Raw genomic sequence first — 26,524 nt, 5'->3', positions numbered from 1 at the left:
AGAAGACCAGTTATGGTTATAGGGTCTGAAAAAACTCGCGGAACACACAAAGACAGTCATGAGGTTGTGCAGCCAACGCGTGTACATTTATACATCTGCTTTTACATCTCGGCGAGCTCGCCAGCCAATACGCGACTATAGTGACACCCTTACATAATGCCAATACAATACACCGAAAACATAACGCATACAATGTGCACATGCAGAGTCAGCGACGTCTGACTCACCATGAGGGTCTATGGGCCCAACTCGCTGAATTGTACCCGAGTACCCCACTGAGAGCTCTCTATCCATGCATGCTGCCAAACCCCAGGAACATAGGGTCTCCAATAAAAACACTTCAGTGTAACTCTGGCACTTTGGAAGCTGCAACAGATGGCATTTATTCCAGCATGGGAATGATAGGTAGCGCCCAGACTTTTCTAATTTTTCGGCTCCGCTTGGCTCCGGGTGACCTGAATTCACTTTGCCACAAGACGAAGTTCAGCGAAAATTTAGCAGTTACGCCTCACCAATTCAAATTGGGTCACTAAGTTCTCACGTGGCAACAACATGTCAGCGGTTTTCTACAGAAATCCCTCGAATGCCTTGTTGTAAATGACTCTTACCTAATAAGAAATTCAGATGAAGTTGTCAAACTTTCCCGCTGTGAAGGCAACACGGGGTATCCCTTTGCTATGGATGTAAATGATCTTTTTTATTCTGTACCACATCAGGGGCTCATGTCCACTATAAAAAGATGCAATGATGAAAGCGACGAGGCCAATTTTGTAGCCAGCAGAACATTGCCAGTCTCTGATTTTATCCAAGCTTATCTAAACAGCACCTTCATTTCTTACGAAGATGAAATTTATCGGCAAAAGAAAGGCACTGACTACACATTGCGTGATTTCATTCATAGAACATTTTTAGGTAAGCTTTATTGTTTTAGAAAAGATGTGCCCTGTGCATTACCATGACCTGGTAGACTCTATTTTAGATGACTTCACGACAAATGCAAAAGGACTAACTTTCACCCATGAGCTTCCCAATGACATTTCTTATTATAATATTAATGTGACTGTGAAAAATGATCATGTTTGTAGCTGTTACTTCCCTCTCAGTAAGAAGTCACTCTTATTCACATTCTTTATTTTTCTTGAATTACAAGAAAGGTACAGAAGCTAAAAGTATAGCAATACCTGACGAAAGGCCTCTTTACCATTATTAAAAAAACAGCTGAAGCAAATACACGGGAAATTGTTCATAGCAAACATTTTCTTTTTCTTTGAGTGCAGGTTTAAACAGACAAACAAAAAAACAGTTCACGGCACATAATGCCCAAACAAAAAAATATAAAGATATAACGATAGCATACCTGCTAGTATTTTCATTAAGTACAATATTTGTATCCAAATAAAAATAATGAACTAAAACGTTTGAGACAAGTTCATCTAAACATCGTATGACATGTCATTACACATAAACAAAAAATACATATTTATACACAATATAGTAAGTAGCATGTATTTTAATTTCACAACCTGTAAGTGAGCATGTTATTCATTACCCTTTTTAGTTTTTTTTAAAAAAGGTTCGGACTAACATTGAAGTCCAAATCTCCTTCCAATCGATCAAAAAGAGACATGGTTTGATATTTCATAGTTTACTTACAATAACGTGTTTGTGTTATTGGCATGTGTGATTTTTTACTCTAAAGCAGCACGTTGATTCATTTTCGTTGTTAGTGATATATGATTTTTCATGATGTACTAGTTGAAGCAACTTGAAATAGAATATTTCATCAGCCCTTAACATATCATGCTTTATAAGTAATGGTTGTTTTCTTAAATCCTCTGGGTTGCCCCTGTATTGCTCAAAGCAGCATAGTAAACGTTTTAGTCCTGCTAATAATGTTTTATAGTTGCATTGTGTTGTCATCCCCCGTACTGAATTTCTGTAGCACAATTTCGAGTAAAACTGAGCACAATAGACTGTTTTCATCAGCCTCATAGGGGTCATACAATTCTGTGCATTACAGAACTGTTAAGCGTGGAATCGCTTTGAATTACTTTGCTCTGAGCAAGTTGTGTGAGTACATGATGCAGGGTAGCCTCTACGGTGTTCCGGTGTTCCGTAAGCAAATCCTTGCTACGAAAATCAGTTCTCGGGAAGAGCACTTGAGAAAACGGGAGCGTGTGAAACCATAGGTGATGCCATATGTGCACAAAAAGAGGTGCACTGAAAAAGGTGGCAGCAAGATATGAAATAGGTGAGGCGTAAACTCGCAAATGCTCATAAAATGCACGCTCATGAGATGCACCCAGCACATATGCTGCGAATTTCTAACACACATAAGCATGGCCGCACCTATGATTGACTTCGAAAAGGAAGCATGTGCTGTCATTTCGAAATAATATTTTCATGTCAAGTGGCAAACAACCGACTGTACATGCCTTCACGATTCTGAGTTTCTTCTGAATAGGTGGTGTGGCCTTGGTTGTCACGTCTTACCACTAATATTGCACTTGCATATTTTATTTTTCCATTTATATTCATATTAATCTTTTGATATTATTGAAGGTTGTCCGCTAACATTCTTATTTTTACATGTTTTCTTTTGTGCGGGTGCTCAGCTGCTTTTGCATTTGTTTGCACTACAGCTCGTATCAATGTTCACCGTGTGCAAGGGGTATCTTATATGTGTTACTATATCTCAGCTGCGACAGTCTGGCAAAATGTTGTCATTCATTTTCGAATGACTTCAACTAGAATGCAGCACTGACAAATCTTTGAAAGTGAAATATGTCGGCGGTAACTTTTTCTTTAGTGAAGTCAAGCTCATTTGGTGTTTACATATTACATCGCGTTGGTGAACAGTCTGGCTGAGACAACACTGATTTTGGCTGACACAGGCACTGTGTTTGTTATGCGTAGTTCCACTCTCATGTGCACCAGATCAAGTATGAATAAATTGGCTACTACGAAAGAAATGCTTTGAGCAATACTTGAAATTATCAGCAACACATTGTATACCTGTTCTATAAGTAGAATAGTGGGGCGTTTTTTCTTGTCTACATAGCATTACTGACGCATCATTTTCACCAACTGGCGCAAGGTCGTCGCCTTCAGAACCACAGGCTGATTGTGTAGACATCACTGCAGTTGATGCCACTGAGAAGTGCTATGTCCATGGATTTCGTGGTGTCACCCCTGGCCTGATGTGGTGCGGCTGTTGGCTGCTGTGTCATGCTATTCTCGGCATCAGGGTCAGAGCTGGCTGCACGTTGCACGGTGGCCGTGGGTTTCAGCGTAAATGCCGTATGGTTGTCATAGCTGCGTAGATGGCGATTGTGATTGCACACTGATGAAATAACTACACATCCAAATGCCTTTCGTGTTTCCCTCTTGACGCTACACTTCATTTTTTGTCGTGCCAAAATGTCGACAGTACGTAGTTAAGCTGCCGTGAATATTTGCTGGGAGTGCCTGAACGTAAATACCTAGTGTGTCATACAAACGAAACCATTTATGCAGGATTTGGGACAAATATCACCCATCTGACACTAGGCATCTAAAAGCTGCGCCGCACTGTGGCTTTCTTTACTGCCACAAAACCCACTTCAAATTTCTGCCTTCCTTCCAAGAAAATCTGAACGTCTTTTTCCTTTTGGAGCTGGAACTCGAGCAACCGACTGTTGCACAACCAACCATGATTGCACAAGTTTATAGATTGCAACACAATAGAAAGAAGAGACGTGTCTACAGATCTAAAAGTGCAGCCAGCGAAACAGAGCGCCATGGATATTTTAAACCGGAAGCCGGTGCAGACAACACCTCCCATGATACTTTGCAGGTTTACGCCTCACATATTCCTGTTGTGTTTTCCACTCCAATTAAATTGGTGCAGCTGTGCCAATGAATCTCTCGGGCTAAGCCACAAGGATGCCCAAAGAAGCAACTGGTGTTGTGCTGTAGGTTTCAATATTCAATATATTCAGTAATACAATAAAAAAAAATGTGTATGATACAGGGAGTCCCAAAGTAATAACTGTTATAACAAGTACAAGTAACGTAAACAAAAATGTACAAACTAGCACTCTTGTAAATACTTATTAAAGGGATATGCATACATAATCTACGAGATTCCCGTGAGCTGTGGCGAATTCTATATTGGACACACTGGACAGTGTATTAATAACCGCCTGAGCGAGCACAACAAAAACAAACTGCGCACTTTATGTCGTGTTCATGTGTGCCACGTTTCGTGCAAGCTAAGATAATAGGCAAGAAAAGGGATCAAATGATTATAGGCGTTTAACATTACGAGGACGGGTCAGTGACACATTAATTGTGCTATATGTATTCGAGTTTCCTTTTCCAATAGACAGCTTTCTGGACAGCATATATGTTGTCACTTTTTCATGCATCTGCGGATGCTCAGAAGTATGCTTGGCTTGTAGTCTTTGCTGTCAATAAACAGCTGGTAGTAAGTGGCGCTCATCTGTCTTTCTTCCTTTCCCATCATGTTCCAAGCATTGCGACACAAATACCATGTTCAGCAAAAAAAAAAAAAAAAGGTTATGGTTTATGATTGCACAAAAGGTGCCAATGCCACGCAATTGTCCTTTTCCCCCGCTCAGCTTGCAGGATACAGTCTCTCCTTTTATTGTCCAGTGTAGTGAGCTAACTGTCTACCATCGAATGAACACACTCCTAGGCATGGGTCAACTCACTCGGACTAAGATCGAGCTGTGAATCTGAGCAAGTCCGGGCGAGTAATATTTTCGCGAGTTTGAATTTGAGCGAGTCTGGTTGAAGAAAATTTCTGTCAGTATAAGTCCGAGTGAGTCCGAAGCTCAAAGTATATTTCTTGAGTGAGTTTCGGTGAGTTCCACTTTTTTTTGTTGACCTGAGGCCCTATCTAGTAATCTTGAGCATTATTACATATCAGCCTTACCTGAATTCACGTTTATACTCGCGCCTAGTCAGAGGTATTCCAAAGCAGTGTCTTTCATACACCGTTTTATAGCCCAATTAGGGTGGCTTGACCTTCCCCACTAACTCTTCTCGGGAATTTCTTGATGATTATATTTTATGCTGCCATCTCTTACAAGAGAAATGACCTTACTGGTTCGAAAGCACTCAAAACTAATTTTCAAATATACTGTGTTAGATTTCACCGATTAGGTGAGATATTGGTAAAAAAGTTGATTCTAGGCAGTGGAACTCATGAGTTGACTCTGATCGAACCATGAATGCGAGCCTGAGTGAATCCGCGTTTTGGTGAGTTGAGGCCGAGTGAGTCTGGCTGAAGAAAATTTTTGTGAGTCCGAGTGAGCTTCACATGTTTTGCCCAGGCCTCTTTCTTTTGAGCATGGCTGGGAAGAGAGCACAGGAACCAGACCACTAAAAGTTGATAGAAAGGTAACAACGAAACCTGTGCACATTTTTTTTAACTTCCAATCAAGCGAGAGTAAGCTTCGTGCTTTGGCTGTTATCGCATCATGCCGACGCCAGCCCTAACAATGCTTGGACTGTTTTCGGTGCATCGTCCCCTAGGGCAGTTTTAGCAGTGCAATGCTGTGTATCCCGGTAAGGATCCATGCCAGCCTCTCCAAACGGGCGCGCATAGAGGAATGCATTCGACAGAAACAGGCAGTATACACGGTAGAAAACACCAAAATGACACAACACTACAACCTAGCTTGAGCAAGTCAAGCCAATGCAACCTTGCGTGTGCGTGACGTGTTGATGCGTCTGCATCGTGCAATCTTCTGGCTCACAGTTGCTCGATACTAAAGAGGGTAGGGAAGGAATTTCTCTAGCGATGTCTCCATGGGACGAGTGGCAAAAATTTTGGGGCTCGTAATGAACCAATTAAAAATTGATGGTGATATATGGTGTTTTTTGGCGCAAGAGCCATTTGATGGCCAAAGAGCGCCAGTTCATGGGACAAGGAATGTGGACGATGATTGTGATTAACGGCTGTATAAGGGCCATAATATTCCTCGCGGTAAGGCGGGTAAAAACATACAAGTAATAAAATCATGAACATGCCGTGAAAATTGTGTGTGGTGCGAATAGATGACAAAAGTTGGTGATAATAAAAGACGATGGTGGATATGTATGGCATTAGCACAAGTGCCTCACTCGTTCATACCCTTGCGTCCAAGGGCCGTGAGGCAAGTGCTTTCTTGTGTAGCCACCGCAGCGAAACCTCTCAGGAGAGGTCGTGCTACGGAATGCCCGGGTATATGATATGAAAACTATGAATTTCTTTTAAAAACGCTAACAATGATTTATAACTAAAAAGCGGTTCCCTACCGACGAACATTGCAGGGTGTAAAGGTATATGTTGTCGGTAGGGTAATGGAAAGTGTCGTTTTCTTATAGTGTCCGGGATCGCTAAGTGGCGTCGAGGAGTGCGGACTTGAAAACGTCGGCTCCCGCTTTTCTAAATGTTTTCGGTCGTTTCTATGCTTCAAGATCACTTGGCTTTGTGCTTATTCGAACAAGCAAGCTCTGCGGTTTCAGTGGAGACGCCATTTTTGGCGGTGAGTGAACTCTTAGACATATTTTTGGACTTTAAAGTTGCGACGCGGCGAGCGTCCCCGCTAAGCCTAACCACACCTAGGGTTAGCGAGGAGTACGGCCGTTACACGTAGCCAAGGGCTCGGCCAGACGCGGCAGCTACTGGATCAACCTCCGTACGTCGCAGCCGACAACCAGGCACTGAAAATGCCTTCCACCGTAACCGTGGAGGGAATGGAAGTAAGCGCGGAGATCTTCGACGGACCAGGATGGGCCACCGCCATGGGACGCCGAAGACAGACGACTACGCCGAACGAGGAGCTGGCCGCTGGGACGGTCGAGCACAGCAACCAGCCGAAGCACCCCAGGGGCTTTAAAAAAAGTCAATCAGCACTACACCGTGTGGTATCCGCTTCCAGGCTACCCCGCCTACCCAAAGACCAGATCAAGGTAATTATGAGACCCAGAGGTGGATTGGACGTAGCCCGAGTCGACCTCGTTCTGCTGGCGAGAGCCGTCATCATGGCCGCCCAAATCACCGACGAACAAGCACGGGAGGACACGATCTGCCCCAACAATATGCAAAACATCATTGTTATTTCTACGCCGTACCAAAATAATGCCACATCATACGTGAACGTGCAGAAACTGCACACAAACCAAGGCTCGTTCGAAGTTGCCGCATACGTGGCCGCACCCGATAATACATGCAAGGGCGTCATCAAGAACGTTGACCTCTCCCTTGACGACGCAACGCTTAAACGGCTGATTGTGCACGACCGAAATCCCACTGCCATCGAGGCAAGACGCATTAAAAAGACCAATATGCGGAACCGCCATGGTTCCCTGCTCGCTCTACAAGCGACAAGTCGATGTTTGCAGAACGTGCGGAGGAGTCGGCCATCGCGCCGATGTTTGCCAGCACACAAACACAACGAGCAAGAAATGTCACAACTGCGGTGAAACTCTACAAGAAGACGGCGTGCATCACTGCGAGCCAAAATGCAAGCTTTGCGATGCCAATCACCCCACCGGAGATCGCGAATGCAAAAGACGCTTCCACATTCCATACATAGTGAGAAGGAGAAGAAGACGCAGAAAGCAAGAGTGGCAAGCACAACAACGTCAAGACGCACCAACATCTGTCACGTTTAAGGAACCCTGCCACAACCAGGTGCCGGGACGGGAGAACGCCTCGAGCGTCCATGACCGTTCTCGATCCAGGGGGAGATCCCGATCCAGAGGGCGTTCCCGATCCAAAAGGGGTTTTCGATCCAGAGGCCGTTCTCGTTCCGGAGAGCGCCCCTCGACCCTGTCGGGATCCGACAACCGCCTGTCATCTCGGAAGTGCTCCAGATCCCGATCGAGAACGAGGCCAACAGCCACGCAGCAGCAGCAGCAGCCGAACAATGGCTCCTGGGCCAGCAGGGTTGCAGGTGAAGCACGAAGCACAAGTAGCCAGCCCAAAGGTAAGGCACAGCCAGAGCATGCTCCCGATTCTCGTATTGTAGCGCTTGAAGGAGCTTGAACAGCTCCGGGCCTCAATAGCTAGAATAGAGAGCTGCCACAGAATTAATCTGTCGAGCTCACCGGCACCACCGACAACACACTCACAACAAACGATCCACAACACACACAAACGCAAAGCCGTAGACAGCGACAGCGACACGACGGAGGAGATCGAGATGGTCTCAATAGAAAAAGAAGCCCTACTGAAAAATGTCGAGTCCGTGACAACTAAGCTCAACGACAAAATTGATACGTTGGCGAACACGCTTGCCAAGTTTATGGAAACCTTTAAGACTTACACTGACAAAGCTGACCAGAGGCTCGTGAGCCTGGAGAAGATCGCAGCCAACCCAGCTGGGGCAGGTGCTCCTCAGAGCCTAAGCGCGGACAAACCAGCGGTTACGGCAAGCGTGCCGAGCATACCTTCTAGAGCTAAAGTCCGACCAGTCAATGCACGCAATCTTGCGGAAATAACGAGCCGCGACGCACACAAGCTACCAAGCCAAAATGGCTGCTGACCGTAACGAGATTAAGATCTGGCAGTGGAACTGTAACTCACTTCAGAAACGCAAAGCAGCACTAACACAACTATTGTTAGCCTGTAAAAAAAAGCCGCATATAATATTGCTACAGGAATGTGGAGAAAGCAAAACTGCTAAAAGCATTGGCATACAGGGGTACAGGGTAGCCAGGCCGACCCTGCACCCCAAGCAGAACGAGACGCGAGGAGTGGCTACCTTCATCCGGAAGGACATAATGTTCGCCGAAAGGGACGCCCCCATATACAAAAAAGGCCTGGAAACGGTCCTGGTGGAAATCTTACCACACAGGGCTGTTAAAAGAAGCATCTTCGTGCTCAATGTTTACAGTTCTCCATCAGGTAAGAAAAGATATTTCAACAGACTGCTTACCTCGGCAGTAAAAATGGCGGGTGACAATCCGCTCATAGTAGCGGGCGATTTTAACGCCAGGAGTACCGAATGGGGATACTTAAAAAGCGAAGGCAAAGGCACCAAGCTAGCAGAAAGTGCGAATGCGCTGGACCTGCAGCTGATAAACAACCTTGCCCTCCCTTCAAGAAGGGGTAATACGGTACAGCGGGACACAATGCCAGACTTGACCTTCTCCAAGAACGTCAGAGCTACCTGGGATAACCTCACCGAAGACCTAGGTAGCGACCACTGCATCCTAGAAATTACCGTTGAGAACGAGGCGAAAGCGCCAAGAAAATTCAAAATCACAGGCTGGGACCAGTTCCGTAAAATACGGGAGCAGAAGGGATATACAGAACCATCATATGAAGCTCTCTTAAATGAATTAAAAATGGCAGCGAATGAGGCCACCAAAGAAGTCGAGACTGATGAATCCATCCAGGCAATGGACTGTCACCTGGCCAGTTTGCTGCAGAAAAGGCATGACCTAAAAGAAGCGTGGCGTAAAAACAAGCTCAACAGACACTTACGCACAAAAATCGCGGACCTTGGCCGCAAAATCGAATCTCACGCCAAGACAATCTGCGCCCAGCAGTGGAACAACACATGTGACGAAGCAGATGGCAAAATGAGGAAGGGAAGCAAATGGGGGCTGCTCAAACACCTTATGGCGGACAGCGACAAACCCACCAGAGGTGGCACCCAACTGCAAATTGAACGATTGGTGCACAAGCACGCCCAGGATAGTGGTGGATCCCAAGCTCTCCTCAAAACGCTAGGCCAAAAATATCTCCCACTGGAAAGAAAATCAGTAGCCTGGGAAAACAAAAATCCCTCATATGGAGGTCGACCGCAAGAAAAGCTAGACGAACCATTCAGCGAAGCTGAAATACGGTATGCTCTACAACAACTCAATGGCAGATCGGCGCCAGGGCCAGATGGAATCGACAATAAACTGCTACGGAATCTAGATAATAAAGCAATCGTAATCATTACCAAGAAGATAAATGAGGCATGGGAAACGGATACCGTGCCTAAAGAATGGCGTAGTGCCAAGGTTTCGCTCATCCCAAAACCTGGAAAACCACTAAGCATCGATAACTTAAGGCCCATATCACTCACATCTTGCGTTGGAAAAGTAGCTGAGCATGCAATACTCAACCGTATCACAGACCACATTGAGAGCAATGGGCTCTTTCGACACAACATTATTGGCTTCCGCAGGGCACTGTCCACACAGGACGCCATGTTGATGTTAAGAGAACACATATGTTACGGCCTCCTCCACACGCCCAAAGCTATATTAGCCCTGGACCTCGCCAAGGCTTTTGACACCGTGAAACATGAACACATACTGGGTGAAATATCACACATGAACCTAGGCGAGAAATTCTACAACTACATTAAAGGCTTTCTGGCGAACCGAACCGCCACCATACGCATAGGAGAGCAATGCGGCGAACCCGAACGACTCGGAAATATCGGCACCCCACAAGGGTCAGTGCTCTCGCCATTGATCTTTAATGTGGCGATGCACAAGTTGTCGGAGAAGCTCGCTCAAATCCCATCCGTGCACCATGCCATATACGCGGATGATATTACCATTTGGGTCCCATGTGCCCACTCATATTGTGCCTTGGAAGGAATCCTTCAACAAGCACTGACTACAACTGAAGAATTTCTTAAGCCAACTGGACTCGCACTGTCCCCCACTAAATCTACTATAACGCTCTTTCACCCTCGATGGAATTCGGGCGAAGAGGAGCCGCAAGTAGTGCTCAAAGCTGAGAATAACCAAACGATACCGCAAGTATATACGGTCAAAGTACTAGGGCTAACGTTAAGCGCCAAGGAGGGCCACAACAAAGAAGCACTCAAGCGCCTTGAAAAAACACCAACAATTTTTCAAGAGGCATTGCTAGAATCGCCAACAAGAGAGCAGGCCTCCTAGAAGACAACATCATGAAGGCGTATCACGCCTTTCTTGTAAGTCACGTAGCATACGCGTTCCCGTTTCTGAAACTTACGAAGGCTGAAATCAAAAAGGTCGAGTCCATGCTCCGCAAGGGACTGAAAACGGCACTCGGCTTGCCCAATAGCATGAGCCACGAGAAACTCGAGCAACTTGGTCTGCACAACATAGCCGAAGAAATTTTCGAGGCTCAGAGGGTGGCACAGATCACACGCCTGTCGTTGACGCAGGCAGGCCATCTCATCCTACGAGACGCAGGCATTTGCCCAATTTTTCAACCAGAGAAAAGAACACAACTTGGTAATGACGTGAGGAAACACATTAGGGTTGAGCCAATCCCCCGCAACGTTCACCCTACGTTCAACAAAGGGCGAAGAAAGGACAGAGCGAGGGCGCTCATAAACAAGGCAAAAAAACACAACACGCACGCGCTATTCGTAGCTGCCGCCCGCTACTATGGCAGGGAGGCGTTTGCCATAGCGGTCGTTGACATAGACGGAAACCTCATAAACGCGGCACCGTCCAAACAAGCCATGTCCACGAAGCAGAGGAAATGGCAATCGCGCTAGCCTTGCAAAGCTGCCAAGCCTACTCCACAATATACACAGACTCTAAGACGACGGCACGAACGTTCGCGGCTGGCCTAGTAGCTAGAAGCACAGGAAAACTCACCGTCAACGCAATAAGAGAGTACGAGAGCAAAGAAACCCTTGTTAAGGAAGAGAAAGCTCAAATCTACGTATCCTGGTTCCCAGCCCACATGGGACAGTTAACGGGACTCGACCACTGCAATCCCAACGAAGAGGTCAACCGCCTGGCGCGTGAGCTCACACGCCGCGCCGCAGACAACGACCCCTCGATGAGTGAGCGGTACGAGAATTTCTGCAGCCAGGACAAAGCAGTCATATACCACGAGATCACTTCACATTACCGGGGACAAAGACGTGCCTTCCCAGCACCGCACCCAAAACTTAACAAAGCACAAGCTCTAACTCTCAGAAGATTGCAAACACGTACGTACATAACACCATCCACCTTACACAGAGTCGACCCCGACACACCGCCCACATGCTCCCTTTGCAACCATCCCTATTGCAATTTTGAACACATGCTCTGGCTGTGCCCTACCCATAGCGCAGCACAACTGAATACCCAAGAGGCTTGGCAGGAAGCTCTCAAGAGCAATCAATACAAGCTGCAACTACAGGCGGTCCAGAGGGCCCGGGACATCACTACAAGCCTTCGGCTGCCAGCGCCATCCTGGGCGGAGCCTCCAAGGCTGAATTAAGGGTCAAAATGGCCCTTTCTCAGCCTCCTCAGGATATGTTTAAATAAAGTCAATCTCTCTCTCTCTCTCTTATAGTGTCCAATTGTTTGCACTGAATTAAAATGTGAAGAACTGTTAGTGCTTCACCACATCTGTCACACAATGGTGGGTCGCCACCGGACAAAAGATATGAGTGTGTCGTGTATGTGTGTCCTATCCCGAGTCTCGTTAGTATTACCTCTGTATGACGTGATTTTGATACTGGCAGCCAATGACCAAGGTGTGGCTTAATAATGTGTAGTTTGTTTTGTGTGTGTGTATCCCACTTGCTCTGCCAGTAGTCCCTGAGGTTTCGTTTGAGAGACGGCTTAAGATCAAGGGCCGGGATTAATATGGGTGTAGGGGCAGTGCTTTTGTGGACGAATGCAGCGAGCTGATCCGCCCTCACGTTGCCTTCGATCTCACGGTGCCCTGGCACCCAGCACACTACAACATGCTTTTTGAGTGTGTAGAGTGTGCACAAAATGGAGTAAAGTGAGACAAGGACCGGGTTTTTTGTTTTTTAAGACTGTGCAGAGCCGTTACCACACTGAGAGAGTCTGTATAAATTAGGTACTGCTTTTTGTATTTGTAATTGTTTGATGTGTTTAGCTGCCACAAGTATCGCGTAAGCTTCTGCTGTGAAGATACTTGTGCCGGGATGTAGAGGGCCAGCATCCGAAAAGGATGGGCCGACAGCAGCGTAGGACACAGAGGAGTTGGACTTGGAGGCCATCTGTAAAGAACTCAGGACGTGTGTATTTGTGTTGAAGTTCCAGGAAGTATGTTCGGATATGGGCAATAGGCGCATGTTTTGTAACTTCTAGAAAGGACACATCGCAGTCTATAGTCTGCCATTGCCACGGTGGCGGATATGCTACAGGAGCCATTAAACTGTGTTCAAGTGAGACTCCAGTTTCCTCAGCTAGACTTTTCAGGCGAACTGAGAAGGGCTGCCTCATCGAAGGCCTGTTTTGGAACAGACTTGAGCTCGACAAATCATTAAGAGTAGAGTATGAGGGGTGCTTCTTATCCACTTTCACCTTAAGGAAATAAACAAAGGACATGTAAGTTCTCTACAGATGAAGCGACCACTCATTTGACTCAACATAAAGGCTTTCTATGGGGCTGGTGTGAAAAGCACCCGTAGAAAGGCGGATGCCCAAATGGTGCACGGGGTCCAGCATCTTCAAAGCACTTTGAGTTGCAGACTGATAAACAACGGCCCCATAATCTAAGCGGGTGCGAATGAGGCTTCGATACAGATTCATGAGGCATTACCTGTCACTACCCCAAGTAGTACGTGACAACACTTTTATAACATTCATGGCTTTTAAACATTTTGTTTTTAAATACTTGATGTGTGGTACGAAGGTCAACTTGTTGTCCAAGATTAAGCCTAAGAATTTATGCTCTGCTTTGACGGACAGACGTTGCCCGTTCAGTCGAATGTCAGGTTTCGAGTGCATGCCTCTCTTTCGAGAGAACAAGACACACGTGCTTTTTTGTGGGTTAAGTCGAAATCCGTTTTCATCTGCCCATTTGGAGACCTTGTTTAAACCCAGCTGAACCTGCCGCTCACACATTGCCAAGTTGCATGACTTGAAGCCAAGCTGAACGTCGTCAACATATGTACATTAGAACATATTGTGGGGGATGGACAAGTACAAAGAATTCATTTTGATAATAAAAAGTGTGCAACTAAGCACACCACCTTGTGGCACGCCTGTTTCCTGGACAAATGTTTGGGAGAGAACACTGCCCACACGGACACGGAATGTCGGGTTTGACAGGTAACTTTCGATTATATCAAACATTCTTTCGCGCACACCAAGGTGGGACAGGTCTCTTAGAATTCCAAAACGCCATGTTGTATCATAAGCCTTTTCGATATCGAGGAACACAGAGAGAAAATATTGTTTACGGACGAAGGAGTCTCTGATCTGTGCCTCGATACGAACAAGGTGGTCTGTGGTGGATCTACTTTCTCAAAACCCGCACTGAAACGGGTCGAGCAAATTGTTTGTTTCAAGGATATGTACAAGTCGGCAGTTTATCATTTTTTCGAAGACTTTGCACAAGCAGCTTGTAAGTGCAATAGGCCTATAACTTGAAGCTAAAGAAGGGTCCTTGCCCTCTTTCAAAATGGGAATAATAATAGCCTCTTTCCAGGAGGTAGGGATAGTGCCAGAAAACCAGATAGCATTTTACAAAGTAAGGTTTTTCGTGTTTCGGCTTGTAGGTTTTTTAACATTTCATACACCACACGGTCAGAACCTGGGACAGAAGTACTGCAGGAGTTTAGAGATGTTCGGAGCTCAGCTAGACTAAAAGCTTGGTTATATGCCTCGTATCTAGTGGATTTGTGTTCTAGTTTCTGCTTTTCTATTCTTCTTCTGTATTTTTGGAAAGTGTCAGTATAGTGGGACGAGCTGGATACCCGTTCAAAGTGTGCACCGAGGAAGTTTGCCTTGTCTTCCAAGGTATCACCCTGAGTGTTTACGAGTGGAAGTGTGTGTACTTGTTTTCCTGCTATCCAACCGACCATGTTCCAGACTTTAGCCTATGAATTGATCCCTGACAAAAACTTCTGCCAGCTTTCTCTTCTGGCCTGCCGACGGGTTCTCCTGCCTCGAGACTTTATTTTCTTGAAGGTATCAAAATTTTCGGCTGTTGGTGAGTTCCGAAGCAACCTCCATGCCCTGTTCTGTTCCTTTCGCGCATTACGACACTGTGTTCCACCATGGGACATGTCGTTTGCCGGGCATTCCAGATGTTTGCGGTATGCACTTGGCTGCTGCGTCAGTTAGAAAAGCTGTGAAGTACTGCACAGCTTCATCTATGTTTAACCTACATATGTCTGTCCAACGCAAACATGTAGTGTTATGGAACTGTTCCCAGTCTGCTTTGTTTATCAGCCATTTGGAAACGTGCAGAGAACATTCATATGTTGTTTGTGAACTCAACACTACAGGAAAATGGTCACTCCGATATGGATTATTTATGATTTTCCATTTGAGTAGGGCTAGGAGTGAAGGTGATACGATGCTGAGGTCGATAGACGAGTAAGTTTTGTTGGCAACGTTATAGTATGTTGGCTCTTTCCTATTCAACAAACAGGCACCGGAAGAGAAGAGAAATTGTTCAATGAGACGACCTCGTGCATCACATCGAGAATCGCCCCACAGTCCACTATGTGCATTTAGGTCCCCAAGAAGCAAATAAGGTTCAGGCAGTTCGTCTATTAAAGACTGAAATTCACGTCTTTCAAGACGGTGATGGGGAGGTACATACAAAGAGAAGATGGTGACGAGTTTGTTTAAAAGTACCGCTCGAACAGCCACCGCCTCAAGAGATGTCTGGAGTGGTAAATGTGTACACGCTACTCCTTGGTTAATAATAATGGCTGCGCCACCGGATGACGCCACAGCATCATCTCGGTCCTTTCGGTGTATGACGTAAGCACGTAAAAAATTTGTATTGGAGGATTTTAGGTGTGTTTCCTGTACACACAGCACTTGAGGTGAGTGTTTGTATAAAAGCTCTTGTACGTCGTCGAAGTTCTTAAGCAGTCCTCTGACGTTCAAATGTATAATTTGTGTTTCCATATTGGAAGTAAAGTAGTGCTGTGTGTACCTTAAGGGAGTGACTTGTTTAAGCTGAAAGGTCGAGCTCACGTAACAGGGCCATTATCAGGCCCTGTTATGAGCTTTTTAGTTCTCTTGGCGCGCTCCAGAGAGCCGCGCCGTTCTTTTGGCACCAGGGGTGCCGCTGTATCCATTGCCTCCTCGGAGGCACTGGATGCCCGCTCATGCGAGCTGGTTTTTCGAAGCTTGGGCCCCGCCTGGTGAGGTGAGGCCTTGAGACCCGAGGACCCTGGAGTCTCTGGTCTCTGTTCAGTAGTAGGCGGAGTAGACTCAACTACTGCCGCCTTGGGGGCAGGCGCCAAAGCCAATGGCTCGCTCTGCGCAGGCCGAAGGAGCGGCGAGGGCTGGTGCGACACTGCCCCCTGGCGCGCCGCATCAGCATATGTGGGGCCATAAAATGGCGAGACTCTTTTTCTTGCTTCTTTAAATGTAATGTTTTCTTTTATCTTTAAAGGGATGATCTCTTTTTCTTTTTTCCAGAAAGAACAGGAACGTGAGTACGCGGCATGATTACCGCCACAGTTCACACAGTGTGCAGGTGCTTCGCAGTTGTCGGACGCATGGCCCACGACTCCACACAGAGCACAAGTTTTCTGGCCATGACAGCTTTGCGAGCCGTGGCCATATCTCTGACATTGGAAGCAACGGCGGAGGTTGGGAATATATGGCCTTACGGATGTCTTTTTATACCCAGTCTGAATGGTTTCCGGCAAATCGCTCGAAGCAAAGGTCAGTACTAAGTGTTTGGTTGGTATTTCTTTTTGATCTCTTCTTATCTTAATACGCTGTACGTTTGTGACGTTCTGGCTCTTCCATCCTTCCAGAAGTTCAGCTTCGGTCAGGTCAAGCAAATCTGCGTCCGATACGACCCCTCGAGATGAGTTCATGGACCTGTGTGGCGTAATACTGATGGGTGTGTCTCCAAACGTTGTGAGGGTGTTCAGTTTATCGAATTGGTCTTTGTCACGTATCTCAAGGAGTAGATCTCCGCAGGCCATTTTGGTAGCCTTGTACCCGGCACAGAGAGTTTCGGTTAAGCATCTAGCCACTACGAAGGGGGATACAGTTCTGGTTTGCTTGTTAGTTTTTTCGCAGTGTATAACGTGGAATGAGGAAACATTTGTCTTGGCCGGATGAAAAAATTGATATCTTCGGTGCATACCCGCTTTGAGGAGGCACGATCACTGAGTAAAGGGAATGCTTTCTGCATGCTAATTGTATGTTGTTCAGCAGCGTTGGTGGCCACCCACCACGGAGCCCAACGAGGGGACGCTGCAAGTTTGCGGATGCTGAAAGCTTGCAGACGTCAGCCGTACAACCCTGCTAAAACCCAATGCGCCTAGGCCAAGGTAGGCTATTTGCACAAGGTTAACCCTTGCCGCCGAGAAAATTGGAAGTAAGCAGAAGAGAGAAGTAGACAGGAAAGCTAAAAAAGTAAGAAAGACGAAGATGTAGGGAGAGAGAGATAGGAAAAGGCGACTGCCGATTTCCCCTGGGTGGGTCAGCCCAGGGGTGCCGTCTACGTGAAGCCGGGGCCAAAGGGGTGTGTTGCCTCTGCCGGGGGGCCTTAAAGGTCCAATCACCCAGCGTCGGCTCAACCCCCAGGATCCCCTTTTCCCCGGACACGGCAAGGCCACACACGGCTAGGCGTGGGAGGGAGTCAAAACTCCCCCGTTAGCTCGGGTCCGTGGTGTCGCTACACACCAAACGCCTACTTGCGCAGGTGCCCCTGCGGGGCCAATTAAAAATTCTTCTGATACAAAGCTTCTCCACTGTGCACACAAAAACTTTCAGTGTCTAAGATTTCTCATATCACCTAGTGAATCACCCTTCAAGAAGTATATTACTAACGAAATAAAAGTGCTGTTCAGGAAAACATTGAGGCACGCTTTCACTGTTCAGAAAAAGTGCCCCCCCCCCCCCCCCCTTTCCATCACTCTGCGACAATTCAATCAAATCCAATCTTGCTTTGTACTGCAGCCAGATTACTCCGTGCATGCTCCATGCCATTTGTTGCTGGGTGTTTGTGGTGAGAGGTCAGCTATGCGTATGCAGTCCTGCACAGTGGCAAAGAAAATCAAGCTTATTCGATGGCATCGAGAAAACAGGAAAGAATGTGCACCATACGTCTCAACATTTCAAGCTCGACCGGAAGCGAATACAGGAATGCGAGAAGAATTTCGATAATCTGCTGCAGCTAAACTACGGGAAGGCAAAACTTCGACCAAAGCTCAGTAACGGCGCACCAGTGTTCAGCGAACGCGTGGACAACGCGCTCTTCGAGCACCTTCGGCGCGAAAGTAGTGCAAGACGGGCCATCAGCAAGCGGATTATATTCTGATATGAAAATTTTGCAGCCATCTTGAATTTCGGTGCCATTCCGAAATAGCGTGCCTCTTCTCCCACTTTGCTGGCAACTTTGACTTCGTTGTGAGGAGCGGGGGGTTGTTTGAAATTTTATGGTAGCTAATCATCAGCATAGCAGAATAACATAATGATACGAGTCTCAATGGTTTGTAATAACGAGCTAATAAAATATCACTGAGAACCGGAGCTAAACATGACCCAATGCACACGCTCTTTGAATGTACCATTTGTCGTTTCTCATGATAAATGTGAACAGCAAATAAAAGTTCAGAAACTAAAGAAAGCTATTTGCGTCAGTTCCACATAGTTTACAAAAATCATTCTCACCATAGACTGCTGAATGCAGTCTTTCTCCTCGCACAAAATGTCCTATGATAAGGAATAAAATAAGTATTTAGCCTTCATGGAAAATGCACAAGCACTTTGGGGACACCCATCATCTAGAAAGCCCTAAGTACCCTGGGGTTTTGTTACGATGAACAGATCTTCAACATGCATTAACAGATACCTTCCAAGAAGTTACTGCCAGAAGTCATGCTTCGATACGATGAGCAGAAAAGAACGCAATTCCCTGTGGGTCGTGGCGGTGCAGAAGACAGAGAGGCTGGTACCTTTGCGCATTGTCACCGACCTAGTGAGTCCTGCTTTTTCGCACAGCCTCTCGGCTTCTCACTTTAATTTTGTCGGAGGTACTTTCTGCAGTTTTCTGAAGTTCCTGGACAAGACTGAGACAACCATACAGTGGTTTGGGAACCATGACAAATCCTCCTTGCTCGACAGACTGGAGCAACTTGATGTCTGCTTTCTTAAGAGTTCCTTCTTTCGTGGGTTCCTTGGCCAGACAATGTTGGACGCAGCCCTCAACATCATCAGCTTTAGTTCTTCTGGAAGTTTGCCTAATGAGACTGACCAATTCAGTCATGTCAAGCCTCGGGTGGACGCAGTACTCAGGAGTAATGCATCCAGTGCCCACTGATCCGCGCAAATCTCATACCGGATCAGTGGGCACCCACCTGGCAAGTCACAGTGCCAAATGTGCGTACACCCCAATGTTTGATGAATGCCAAGATATAGGGACAAGAGGGCATGTGAAATATATGAAGCGTTTTTGATTTGCAAGACATGACGAAGTGTCCCATTTGTTAACCTATTGCACGATGAGTATAAGTACCTTTTCAGTTAAAACGTTTTTTACGAAATTTAAATAAGATCTGCAAAAATCCCTAGTAGGGATTGCAGTATTCGTAAATAAAATAAATAACAAATTAAATAATGTCCTGGCCCATGCACAATCATGCTTTTATTTTTCTGTGCGTCATCTTCTTGCCCTCTTGACTGTATATATATTCCTGCCATCTGTGCCATGATGTGGTTATATGAGAGCGCTCTGTCGTATCTGACTTCTTTCTGAAACGTTCCGGCACACTAAGAAAGTGTGTTTATTTTAAAATGCAATACCAACCAGCCTAAGTAGCCACTCCTCTGTGGTATATATGGAAATGGATAAAGATGTGAAAAGTAATTTTTAGTTGCCAGCTGGTAAACAGTACAGTAAAAAACACTGTATATGCAAAAATATTTAAAAGAAAAAACTCTGAAAACACATTTTGAAGATAAATGACCCAGGAAAAGTGTGAAATATAGTAGAAAATCTCACTCTTCACACAGACAAAGAAAATCAGAACTGAGGTGCAGCTTCATTGCGCATGCTATGCGGTGAAGCATAGCTTGGTTTTTCGTGAAATACTAGTGCATTTGTACACTTTTCTCAGTAAAATTTTGTTTTTTGTGGAATAAGAGCCTGCAGCTGTTCTAATATAGATGAATGCTCCTGATTTGAATAATCCCTTCATAAATCAGATGTTCAATGAGTTTCGCTATTTCATCTAGCATAATTTCTTTCCATGAGCCTCCTCACTCTGCATAGATTGGAGTTTCAATATATGCATCAAAACATATTTCTTTGCAATTTTTTGCATCATACAAAAGGAAGAGCAATATCACTCGCAGTTCTAAAACATTTCACGCTGATAGCCAGGGCTAAGACGTGCTCCAGTGGCCTTCTTGTCGTCAGGAAAAGCTCTACAGCTGGCACCAGCACACCAGGCCTCAGAGATGTGCGGACCTTGCATGTAACCAGAGTAGCTCCAAGATTTTGCACAAAGGTCCGCAACTATGCACTTGTAGAGGAGGAGACAACTTGAGGCCATAAAGAAAACAAACAAATTAACGGCTTTATATGGCTCGCGCTGACACAAAACATTGTTGCCATAAAACTTGAAGCTGAGGCCCCGTCATCCTCGGACTTTAAGTTCGTTCTCACTCAATTCAGGTGCGGTCGCAAGACAGTTTCAAGTGGCTCGTGTTTTTGCAGCACAGGTGTGCACCCATGCGTGCGTGACTTCACCGTCGTAAGAGCGGCTAGCAACACTAGGTGTGGCTCTGTGTTTGATATAACGATACAAGTGAAACTAAAGCTGTTGGGACTTGGCTGAGAAGGCCACCTCCACACTTTATGCATGTGGCGGACATTCAGAAGTATACCTTTGTAGAAAAAATGTTCCCGGACTCCCAGCAACAGCTTCCTATTGAATGACTGGCATAAGTTCCTGGCAATTATTATTGCCAAACACTGTCAGATTGAGAAGTTTACATCTTAATTTGACATTTGATTTGCAAAGCATTTTTGATTACAGAATTTTGATGGTACCACAAGAGGCATGCACTTCTCTCAAGTTTGCCAGCCTAGTGCATTTCCCCAACAACACGCGCACATTGGCTCGTGCAAATGTTGGTCAAAAATAACTATGTTGCCAAAACAGGCAAATTCAAATTGATTCTGAAGGTCAACCTTGAATCAGGCTTGAATGACTACTAGAAAGTGCTGGGTGCATGAGAAATGAATTCCACATGCCAAAATCGTCGATCAACGCATCGATCATCAAATCATCAAAAGCATCAATCAACGGTGATCGATTTGAATAAGCGTGGCAACGAAAAAGTCAAGTTAATGAACTGCAAAAAGAAATCACCTTGGTTTAATAAATTTAGAAAAAACTGTCAAATAAGAAGATATCTACATTTCACTTGACAAAGGTTTTCAATTCTAAGCTGCACTGAATATCCTACTTTCTCGCAACTGCTGAGTAAAAAGCTACACTAAGAAATGCCAGGTATACCGTATTTCCTCACATATAACCCGCACCAAAAATGAAAAAAAAAAATTGCCTGAAAAGTGGGGGTGCAGGCTATGTGCGAATAATCCGGAAGCAGAGGTCGGCTTCACGGCAATGCGTGGCCTCCCGTGCAGTCCGCATCCTTATCGGCACCGACTGGTGCAAAGGCAATAAAAGCCAACACAGGCAATACACAGATCCCCTGTGTTGCGCGTTTATTCACTTTTTGCGTGCTTTGTTGGATTTGGTCAACAGCGTCACAACAACAATTTGACAGCGTCTTTCTCCGGGTCAGGTGTGGCCAGTTTGCACAGTTGTTCAGCCTTGTCTGGTAAGGCACCATGAGTGGGTCTTGGCGGCAATTTTCACCACGAAAGAAAAACTCAAGATTATAGCAGCTGCAAAAGAAATAGGAGCTGCTGCAAGGAAGCACGACGTCGACGAGTCCTGCATTTGCGACTGGCAGGGAAAAAAAAGGCCTCTCTGGAAACTGCAAGCAAAGAAAAGCAAGCATTTCGCGGCCCGAAGACTGGTGCGTACCACCTTCTTGAGATGCAGCTTGTCAAATTTATTGAGGAGTGGAGGAGTCGCGGCCACGCTGTGTCAACAAAGATGGCACAAATGGAAGCGCTGAGATTGGCCCGCGAAATGAACATCTCACGCGAGTTTCGTGCGAGCCATGGACGGCTCCAGCAATTCATGGCGAGGCACGGATTTTCGATGCAGCAGCGAACGACTATGTGCCAGCGGCTTCCCAACACCTACTAGGATAAGCTGTTGAGCTATTACATCAGCTGCGGAAGGAGCACAACTACTTGCTTTCCCAGTTGGGAAATCTTGATCAAACGATCGTGTACTTCAAGATGCCCACGGACACTACTCTGCAGAAAAACAACTCTGAATCTGTAAGCGTACTGATGGGCGGAAACACCAAAATACGCTGCGCAGTAATGTGCGCTTTGCCAGACGGCACCAAACTGCGCCCGTACATAATCTTCAAGCGCAAAGTGCTACCCACCACTCCACTGCCACTAGGATTCGTTGTGCGAACCGAAGATAATGCGTGGATAAATGGTGACCTCGTCTGTGACTGGCTTCGCACAATCTAGGAGAAGAGGTCGGGTGCCATGTTGGCACGGCAATCAATGCTGGCATTGGACTCGTTTCAAGGCCACTTCACTAATGCAGTGAAAGCGTGCCTCGCTGACCACCGCACCGACCTCGTGATCATACCTGGTGGCACGACTTCCATGCTACAACCACTGGATGTGTGCCTCAATAAGCCGTTCAAGGCGCACGTGAAGCGGCTGTATGCTGAGCGGATGGCCGACAGCCGTTACGCCCTTACACCGACTGGGCGCGTGTGGAGGCCAGAGATTACGCTGCTGTGCCAGTGGATTGTAGATGCGTGGAGGTTGATTCTGGCCGACATGGTGCGCAAGAGCTTCAAAAAGTGCGCCACCAGCAATTTTCTTGGATGGCACCGAAGACAATTGTGTCTTCGAGAGCGGCGATGAGGCCTCGGATGGCAACAGCGACAGCGGTGAGTCGGGCGATGATTGAAGGAACAGGAATCGGCGCCGTCAAGATTGCGGCGATCGATTCAAAATGAAGTTCTTTCATAAACGAAATTATGATATGTTGTGCCGTTGCGACTTCCCAAAACAGTTAGGGGTGTGGGTTATATGCGAGAAAATACGGTACATTCTTCAACCACACTTTGCCTGCTATGCTAATCCTAAACAATTTTTGAGCGTAATAAATAAGAAGGACACCACCACATTGCTACTTGTATTACCTGACAGGGTTTTATTCTCATTGAACGAATGTGCTTCTGTTCTAAACAATGTCTTTACCGTGGCTTTCTCTAACGATGTTTCTTGTTTCCACTGCAACTACCCTGTTTTTGATACTTCTATCAAGGACTCAGTTGTTTTTGATGCACCAGGTATACAGAGCATTCTAAAAAAAAACTTGACTCTAAGTTGTTGATTAATACCAAGCCATACTGTTCCATAATTATTCGAATAATCCCTTGAAAAAGGGATTATTCCCAGTGTATTGCCAGTGATTGGAAAGTGGGGTGATTCCTGTGAACGGGTCTGGAAATAAACATTGCCCTGATAACTTTTGTCCCATTAACCTCAACAGCGGTACCATGTAAAATAACCGAGCATACCATATGCTATAATCTCATCCCTTTTTAGAATTCTATTGCTTTTTCAGAACAGCCCAGCGTAGAATGATTTCGCAAGTCATTTTCATACAAAACTTAACTTTTATGTTTTCTCAATCACAGACTTCAGGCTGACTACATATATTTAGGTTTTTCAAGTGCATCGACAAAGTCTCGCATGCACAGCTATTTCTTAAATTATATAATCTTAACATTGACCCTAATGTGCTTGTATTGTTGATCTGCTATCTTTCAAACCGTTCTGAATTTGTAAAAGCCAATAACATTGACTCACATTCTTCGGCACCTTCTGTCGCTCATCTATATTGTTATGTGACTTACAGACTGACATTTCTTCTTCAATAAATCTTTTTGCTGATAACTATATTATTTACAGTGATGCTACCAAGGTCTTCTGATTTGGAGAAATTTTTGGAGAAACAAAGTTTGCATCTCGGAGCACTTTGTAGCACGTAATTTTGAATCTGGGAGAACTCTAAGGCAGTTAACTTCCCATCATGGATGACATAGTTGCATAGACATTCAAGGACATGAATAACTATTTTGAGGATCTTGTTAGGATTAGTAATGTAGCGTTCTGGGCGTGTTGGTACGTCATACTGTAGTTTATTAAAGCACAAAAAAAAACATGGACAGATAAAAACAGGACAGGTGCTATCTTGCAATAATGTTAATTCCAGACAAAGGTAATCATATATATGGACAACATCACTTTTCAATCAACATGATCGCACGCACTTTGCGAATTCCCATGTCTTCACGTAGATAGGCTAACTTTTTACATGAAAGGGTAACCAACGGTTTAGAACTACCATTATCTCCCAGTCTATCAATCATTTCAGCCTCGATTATTTCACGAGTCAGCATCAATCATTTCAGCCTCGATTATTTCACGAGTCAGCTGACCTCTGCTGGTACTGACAACTGAACAGTCATAAAAAATGGCATGCACATGATACAGACATTGTCACTTGCACTGTTACTTGAATTACTGTAATACCTGCTGTGAGTATAGAGAAATGCGCCTTTTTTTTTTTTTTACGTTGTAGCAGTGTTCTTTTAAACAATAATTTATGAGCCCCCCACTTTGACCCACAGAATTCTTACCACCATGTTAATGGAAGCTTATACACAACTGCGTTATTGCACACTATAAACCTATTGTTATGCTTCGTTTTGTATTCCTGCTTGTTTGATGAAGCTGGTATAGTTAGTCTACACAGACTGCAATTTTGTGGGAGCAGTAAACACTACTTTTACATTTGCACACTGTCCTATCCATTTTAGTTGGAGTGATAACCCATGGATATACGGTATGACTGCAACTTTTTTCATATCTGCAGGACGCTTGCTTCCGGGAGTCTTTTTTGACAAGTTGAACTTGAGAAGACCCTTCTCTACATTGGCAAGCACATGCATATGGTAATTTGCCGACCAAAGACGGCAAATTCGTTCGTTGAAACTTTCGCTCACGCGTTCAGGACATGACTTGCAAAGGGCACTGAGCAAGCAAGTCATCGCTACTCCCATCTTCACCAACTTAGTGCCGACCAGGGGCGTACCAATAACCCTTTTGCAAGTGGGGGGGGGGGGGGGGGGAGGGGCATACCTATTGCACTCGTGAGCCAGAAGGTCACAGGTTCGGTTCCTGCCCATGGCAAGTTATCTTTTCACCCACTTTTCTTTCTTCACATTTACAGAGCAATTTGGTCTAATAACTTCCCCTATACTTTCCTTGACAGTATTGTCTGTTAGATATCATTAATATTGTGTCAAAACATGGAAAAACGAGACCTTAAGTATACACTTCTTTCCCCTATTTATTAATGAGGGTCTTGTACTGGCGGACTTAATGCATATAAGTGGTATACGAGAGACTATTGGTCAGCTGCCAGCTTGTAATAAGTTCATGTGCTGCGTGACGCCAAACAGGCTCATAAAGAGTGTGCCACACTCGCCGCCATGGCTACTGGTGGCACTGACTGACACTCCTACGTTTAAATTCACACATATGCCCAATAAAGTGGCTGGCAGGATAGCCGCGGTAGTAGCTCAGTGATAGAGCATAGAACGTGTTATTCAAAGGTCGCAGGCTCAGTTCTTGCCCACAAGTTATCTTTTCACCCGCTTTTCTTTCTTCACATTTACATTACAATTCGGTCTAATAACTTCCCCTATACTTTCCTTGGCAGTATTGTCTGTTATATCTCATTAATATTGTGTCAAAACACAGAAAAACGAGCCCATAAGTATACACTTCTTACCCTCATATATATATATATATATATATATATATATATATACATTACAAGAGAGACAACTTCTTTGACATGCTCGCACTTTTTTTTCATACACAAAACACTTGTTCAATAGCGTAAAAAAAGGACAGTCAGTTTTAAGCAGCATGCACTGGAACAACACACATATCTTTGGCATGCATGTAATAATAGCACATGCGATACTTTTTATGCATCACCTCATAACTTTCTGCATGAATACAATTATGCTGATGGTGGCCTTCTCAACAGTACCTATTTATATCATTCAATGAAACTTTCTAATGACTAAAGACAGCTCACAAAGGATGCATTTTTTAAATGCGTTGATCCGATCGGTAGTGTTGATCAGACGACTGCAAAAAATAAACATCCGTATCGCAGCAGAAACCAAGCCCAAGAAACCAAGAAACCGTGTGACAGTAATGTATTCTACCACAGAATCAGTCAAGGTCTTGAATTTGCTTTGGAAAAGGTACTGTGCAGACCTTAAGTCGGTGCAAAGTGATTATGATTATAATAATAGCTATCCAAAGTTATAACAAGGAGATAAGCATTGCATATGTACTCCTACTATACAGAGGCACGTCATGTCCGGTTAAAATCAGTTGTGGCAGATGTGTGTTGAA

The 26,524-nt window shown here is 45.2% G+C and overlaps 1 protein-coding gene across 3 annotated transcripts in view; it reads right to left on the bottom strand.

The window, feature by feature from the left end:
• Gint3 (GDI interacting protein 3) overlaps positions 1–26,524 on the bottom strand; it is a 213,216-nt gene that overhangs the window by 132,603 nt on the left and 54,089 nt on the right. The gene's annotated exons all lie outside the window — the stretch shown is intronic.

The sequence above is a fragment of the Rhipicephalus microplus genome, chromosome 5 (genome assembly GCF_043290135.1).
Source record: "Rhipicephalus microplus isolate Deutch F79 chromosome 5, USDA_Rmic, whole genome shotgun sequence".
Taxonomy (NCBI): domain Eukaryota; kingdom Metazoa; phylum Arthropoda; class Arachnida; order Ixodida; family Ixodidae; genus Rhipicephalus; species Rhipicephalus microplus.
This window is presented reverse-complemented; position numbering and strand designations above follow the sequence as displayed.